Source organism: Mesocricetus auratus, unplaced genomic scaffold (assembly GCF_017639785.1).
Source record: "Mesocricetus auratus isolate SY011 unplaced genomic scaffold, BCM_Maur_2.0 contig_11434_pilon_obj, whole genome shotgun sequence".
Taxonomy (NCBI): Eukaryota; Metazoa; Chordata; class Mammalia; order Rodentia; family Cricetidae; genus Mesocricetus; species Mesocricetus auratus.
This window is the reverse complement of record NW_024431021.1, coordinates 1-6,004: the sequence shown is the minus strand read 5'-3', so window position 1 is coordinate 6,004 and position 6,004 is coordinate 1.

Here is a 6,004-nt window from a genome sequence, read left to right as displayed (position 1 = left end):
TGGAATCCCAGATGCAGAAATCTCAAATCCTAGATGTGGTTAAGTTTGTCTAACCCAGGTGGACACCACAATCCACTCCAAGAGATCACGTGCCTTGTGGCTGTGTTGCAGCTGGTCAGATTTGCAGAAGTAGCAAGATTACTTATTCACAGAGAAGCATAGATTAGAAAAGGATACACTGTCAAGACTGACAGCCGCCACAGGACCGAGGGTACTGCAGCCATGAGGCGACTGCACCTTCCTGCGACTGCACCTTCCTGCCTGCTAATCCAGAGCTGCAGCTTTGCAGCTGTGTAAATGACTTGTTTTTATTTTTTTCATGTGTATGTGTTTTGCCTGAAACCAAAGAGGCTTGGAGACCCTAGAACTGGAGTTACAGAGGTTGTGAGCCCGTCTAGGAGGCATGGAGCAATCTACAGCCCCAAAGTCTTTTTTGTTTGTTTGTTTTGTTTTTTGAGACAGGGTTTCTCAATGTAGCTTTGGAACTCACTCTGTAGACCAGGTGGCCTCACACTCACAGGCATCCACCTGCCTCTGCCTCCTGAGTACTGGGACTAAAGGCGTGCACTACCACTGCCTGGCCCAGCCCCAAAGTCTTAAAAAGGAAAATTGCTTAGACCAGTTGAATCTGGTAGAGTTTTCTGAACAGGCAAAAACCAAAGAATTCATGAATCAGACAGCTCCCAGACCAGACAGATTCTTTGAACTCCAACTGACCGGATCAGGTGGGGTTTCCAGGGAAACAGAAGGGGGGTGGAGAAAGCATCCAGGCTGCAGGAAGCTCAGTGTTGCTCTCCTGTTGCCCTGGGCAAGTGAACAAATGAATGAATGATCTTGATGGCTACATCTTAGTCAACCAGTCATTTTTAATTTGGAGGAGGAGTTCAAGGCAGGGTTTCTCTGTGTAACCTTGACTGTCCCAGAACTCACTCTAGCCCAGACTGGCCTTGAATTCAGAGATCTGCCTGCCTCTGCCTCCCGAGTGCTGGGATTAAAAACCTGTGTCATCACCACTAGGCTATTTTTAATGTTTTAAATTTATTTGTGCATGCTCATGCATGTACATGCTTGTGTGTGTGTGTGTGTGTGTGTGTGTGTGTCTGTGAACATTCAAGTGTAATTAAAGTCAAGGTGGAGAAGGACCTAGATGTAAATGAGACACGCCCAAATTCAGCAGCAACTCACCCAGCTCATGTGGGTGGTGCTCTACTGGAGTTGATCACGGTCTGTTTCCCTGGCCTTGTTCTCGCCTCTGTCCCTAGAAGACTATTGTATCAGGTGGTGGCCTAGGTAGGAAGCTAACCATGAATCTGACATAATGGCCAATACATCTTACCACAGCCAGCAGCAGGTAGACTCATCAGGACGCAGGTGTTGAAGCAATCCAGGTAGGAGTTGCAGGGGCCGGAACAGTTGCAGTGGGAGGCAAGCAGAACAGAACCTACCTAGCGGGGCTCCTGGGCCACTGAAAGATTTGAGGTTGGAGCAAAATCCTGGCACGGAAAGACGGCCCTACAGAGTCACCCGTTACTTGCCGACCGGTCTTGCCACTGGGCAAAAGCAGCAAGCTCAGGGAGGTTGGCACTGGGGAGTCCAGCAAAAGGCCCACATCCTCTCTAAGGCTGTATGGAAGGTCCTGGAGCTGATTGGCTGTCAGACCAATGGAAACAAACGAAACAGGCATCTGTGGAGGGAAGGCAAGAAAGCAGGGAGGAAAAGAAGTCTGCCCAAAGGACTGCATGCACGGTAAAATAAGGCTTCATCGGAGTGGCCAGGGAGATTCAGTTCAAACTCCAAGTACCGACTGCACACCACTGCACTGGAAAGGGAGCCGTACCGACTGCACACCTCTGCACTGGAAAGGGAGCCGGAGCTGAGGCAGGAGGATGACAGAAAGATACACAACACTACCTGTTGTTGTGGGGGAATCCACGTACACGGAAGACACAGGCAAAGCACGGAAGTGTTACTAAGGGTCCCGGCGAGGACCAGAGCCGGGTGTGGCTGTGTCAAAGAGCCTATTCAGATGTTCACATGGCTGAGCCACACGGAGAGTGAGCTGTTACAACCCCACAGCTTTCTAAATATTAACGCGGGTGTGACTTCCTGGTTCCCGGGGCCCTGCCTTGGCTCCCACCCTCCAGAGTCCCTTCCAGGCTGTCTTAAAGGGAGTCATTCATAGGTGTTTGCTGTGGGCTTAGGGGCCTGTTCGCCTCTCTTGCTTGTTCCCTCCACTCCGGCCACTTGCCAAGTCCTCGTGGTAGGCTGAGTGGTTTCACATTTACTAAACGCTCCTGTGACAGATCCGGCCTGTCACAGTCAAGCTCACAAGGCACCCTTGTGAGAATGTCACCAGCTCCGCAGTCAGGGGACCATCAAGTGAGACAGCTGTGGTGCTCCTCGGGGTTCCCAGCACCCAGGAGACACAGCCAGAGGATCAGGAGAGCGGAGCCAGATTTGGCTACGCGTAGCAAGTTCAAAGCCACTGTGGGCTGCATGAGATGCTGTTTTGAAACTAGAAAAGGGAGAGGGGGCTGGAGAGATGGCTCAGTGGTTAAAAGCACTGACTGCTCTTTCAGAGGACCTGGGTTCAATTCCCAGCACCCACATGGCAGCTCACAACTGTCTGTAACTCCAGTTCCAGGGGATTTAACACCCATGGCAAAGCACCAATGCATATAAAACGAAAACTAATAAATTTAAAAAATGAATTCATTTTTAAAAAAAAGAAAAGGGAGAGGAGGAAAAAAGTTGAAAGAGTTAGGCTTGAGGAATTAGAAAGGAGATCAAGAGGGGTGAAATAGGTGCTGAAGATGGACAGGAGTGGGTGAGAGGGCCCGAGGGACAGGAGGGAGGGAAGGGGTCGTCAGGAAAGGGCTACAAGTGGGGTGGGTCAGGAGTAGCTGAGGGAGGGGAGAAGAGGGGAAGGAGAATCTTTAAGGCACACTTTGGAAAAAAAAACCATGGTGGTATCTAATATCTCATATGCTGTGTTCTTTAAGGAATGTCACTGTAACCTGTCTTCTCCTGGTCTACAAATCGAGTTCCAGGACAGCCAGGGCTACAGAGAAACCAAAAACCAGGCCTGTCTCTGCCTCCTGAGTACTGGAATTAAACGAATGCACCACCACCTGATTTGTTTGTTGTGGTTTGGTTTTGGTTTTTAGAGACAGGGTTTCTCTGGAAAATAACCCTGGCTGTCCAGAGACTTGCTTTGTAGACCAGGCTACCCTCAAACTCACAGAGACTCCTAATTTTATTTTTAATTTTTTTGTTTGTTTTTTGTTTTTCCAGACAGGGTTTCTCTGTATTATACAGTTTTGGAGGCTGTCCTGGAACTCGCTCTGTACATCACCAGGCTGGCCTCGAACTCACAGAGATCTGCCTGCCTCTGCCTCCCAAGTGCTGGGACTAAAGGCATGCCACTAACGCCTGGCTTATTTTTAATTATTAAAAGAATTATGCTAGGTATGGTGGCACATGCCTTTACTCCCAGCACTAGAGAGGCAGAGGCAGGAGGATCTCTGTAGTTGGAGCCCAGAGAGCTGCACAGTGAGATCCTGTCTTAAAAATAAAAGTTAGGACCAAGGATTTAGCAGAGCCTCAAAGGACAGCACTGCCCCATCTGAAGAGCTGTGCTCCTCAAGGAACACCACTGTAAACTGCCTTCTCCTGGAAGCACATTCCAGACCAAAGATTTGGGGGAGAGGATTCAAAGTCTGCACAATGTGGATGTGTGGGAATCAACCAGCATCAAGCTTGTGAGGGTCAATTCCACATCGAGCCTCATGGTGACACCTGGTTGGGAAAAGCATTCAGAACAGAACTGAGAAAGAAACTCAGAGAAGCCACAGAAGAAAGCCGAAGGCCAGTCCCAGGGGTTGGGGTGGGAGGAGGCCCGCTGGAAGGCAGGCAGCCAGGCCCTGTTACAGACCAGGCAAGGCACTGGAGCACTGGCTGTCTCTGACGAGGTAGGGTGACGAGGCAGAAACACTGATGGGGCTTTGGGGGCGGGGAGGGGACTGAGACCCAAGGGCTGGAGAGATGGCTCAGTGGTTAAGAGCACTGGCTGCTTTTCCAGAGACCCTGAGTTCAATTCCCAGCAACCACATGGTGGCTCATAGCCTTCTACAACGAGATCTGGTGCCCTGTAGGTGTTACGTGCAGGCAGAACACTGTATACAGAGTAAATAAATCTTTAACAAGGACAACAAAAAGAGACTTAGAATAAATGTCCAGGACCTTAGGAGGTACTACTACACTGAGTGTTACATGCAGGCAGAACACTATATACAGAGTAAATAAATCTTAACAAGGACAACAAAAAGAGACTTAGAATAAATGTCCAGGACCTTAGGAGGTACTACTGCACTGAATCTGTTGCATTGCATACTTGGGATTTGTGTCTTTCACTGAACACACTTTTTGCCTGTGAGAATTCTACTCAGGGCATGGAGTTATTGATTCACAGCACTTGTTGCTCTTCCAGAGGACCAAGTTCCATTCCCAGAACCCACATGGCGGCTCAAGAACATCTGTAACTCCAGTCCCGGGGGACCCAACCAAAGTCCTCTTCTGACCTAGGCACACACATGGTACACATACATATGTGAAGGCAAAAATACTCATACTTATAGAAAAATAAAATAAAATAATTTTTTTTGGTTTTTCGAGACAGGGTTTCTCTGTATTGTTTTGGACTCTGTCCTGGAACTCGCTCGGTAGAACAGGCTGGTCTGGAACTCACAGAGATCCTCCTGCCTCTGCCTCCCGAGTGCTGGGATTAAAGGCATGCGCCACCGACGCCCGGCAAAATAAATAAATCTTACAAAAAGAACTGCCACCAGACTGAATCCTGTGGTGATATATTGTTTGTGATTTATTAAAGCCTCCAGAGAACAAAATAGCAAAGCAGCCATACTAGTTAGCCATGGAAACCAGGCACACACCTTTAATCCTAGGGACTCAGGATTAAGAGGTAGACGGATCTCTGTGAGTCCAATGTCCAGATCTACACAAGATTGGCCTAGTCCTGAAGAGAAACAGCTCACACAAAGATGATCTCAGCACCTAGGGTCACAGCCTTTCATCCCAGCACTAGGGAGGTGTATAAGACAGGAGCAGGGTCAGTATAGAGCATTCATTCTCCAGCCATCCTGAGGATTGGAAGACATTCAGTCTCAGGATTCTCCAGCCACGCTGAGGACAGGGAGACATTCAGTCTCAGGATTCTCCAGCCACGCTGAGGACAGGGAGACATTCAGTCTCAGGATTCTCCAGCCACGCTGAGGACAGGGAGACATTCAGTCTCAGGATTCTCCAGCCACACTGAGGAGAGGCAGCGGTTTGAGGTTTGGTAGAGTCAGGATCGCCTTCAGTCTGAGGTAGAGAGAGAGCTGGCGCCCAGCTGCTTTGCTTTTCTGAGCTTCAGCTTGACGCTTGAACCCCGGTATCTGTCTCTGGGTCATTTGTTTTTCATGTTACAGAATCCTAAGTTTTCCTCTCAGCAGAGCTACACTTAGCAGCTCTGAAACTCTGCCTTGTAAATTCTTGGGCTCTGATTAATGGGGCTGTGCACTTACGCTGTTAGGAAGAGAAGTCACAAGAATGTGAAAGTCTTTGCTGCACTGGAGCTAGAATTAGCAGTATAAATTCATGTTCCTGATATACACCCTGTCTTGCCTTCTTTTTGTTGTTTTACTTTTTGAGACAGGTTCTCTTTATTACATAGCCCTGACTGTCCTGGAACTCGATCTGTAGACCAGGCTGGCCTCAAACTCACAGAGATCCGCCTCCCTCTGCCTCCTGAGTGCTGGAATTAAAGATTTGAACCACGCCACCTAGATCTCTTTTTCTCTGTATATGTGCATGTGCACACGTGTGCAGTCTCTGTTTCTGTGTGTATGTGCATGTGCACACGTGTGCAGGTCTCTGTTTCTGTGTGTATGTGCAAGAGCACACATGTGCAGTCTCTGTTTCTGTGTGTATGTGCATGTGCACACAT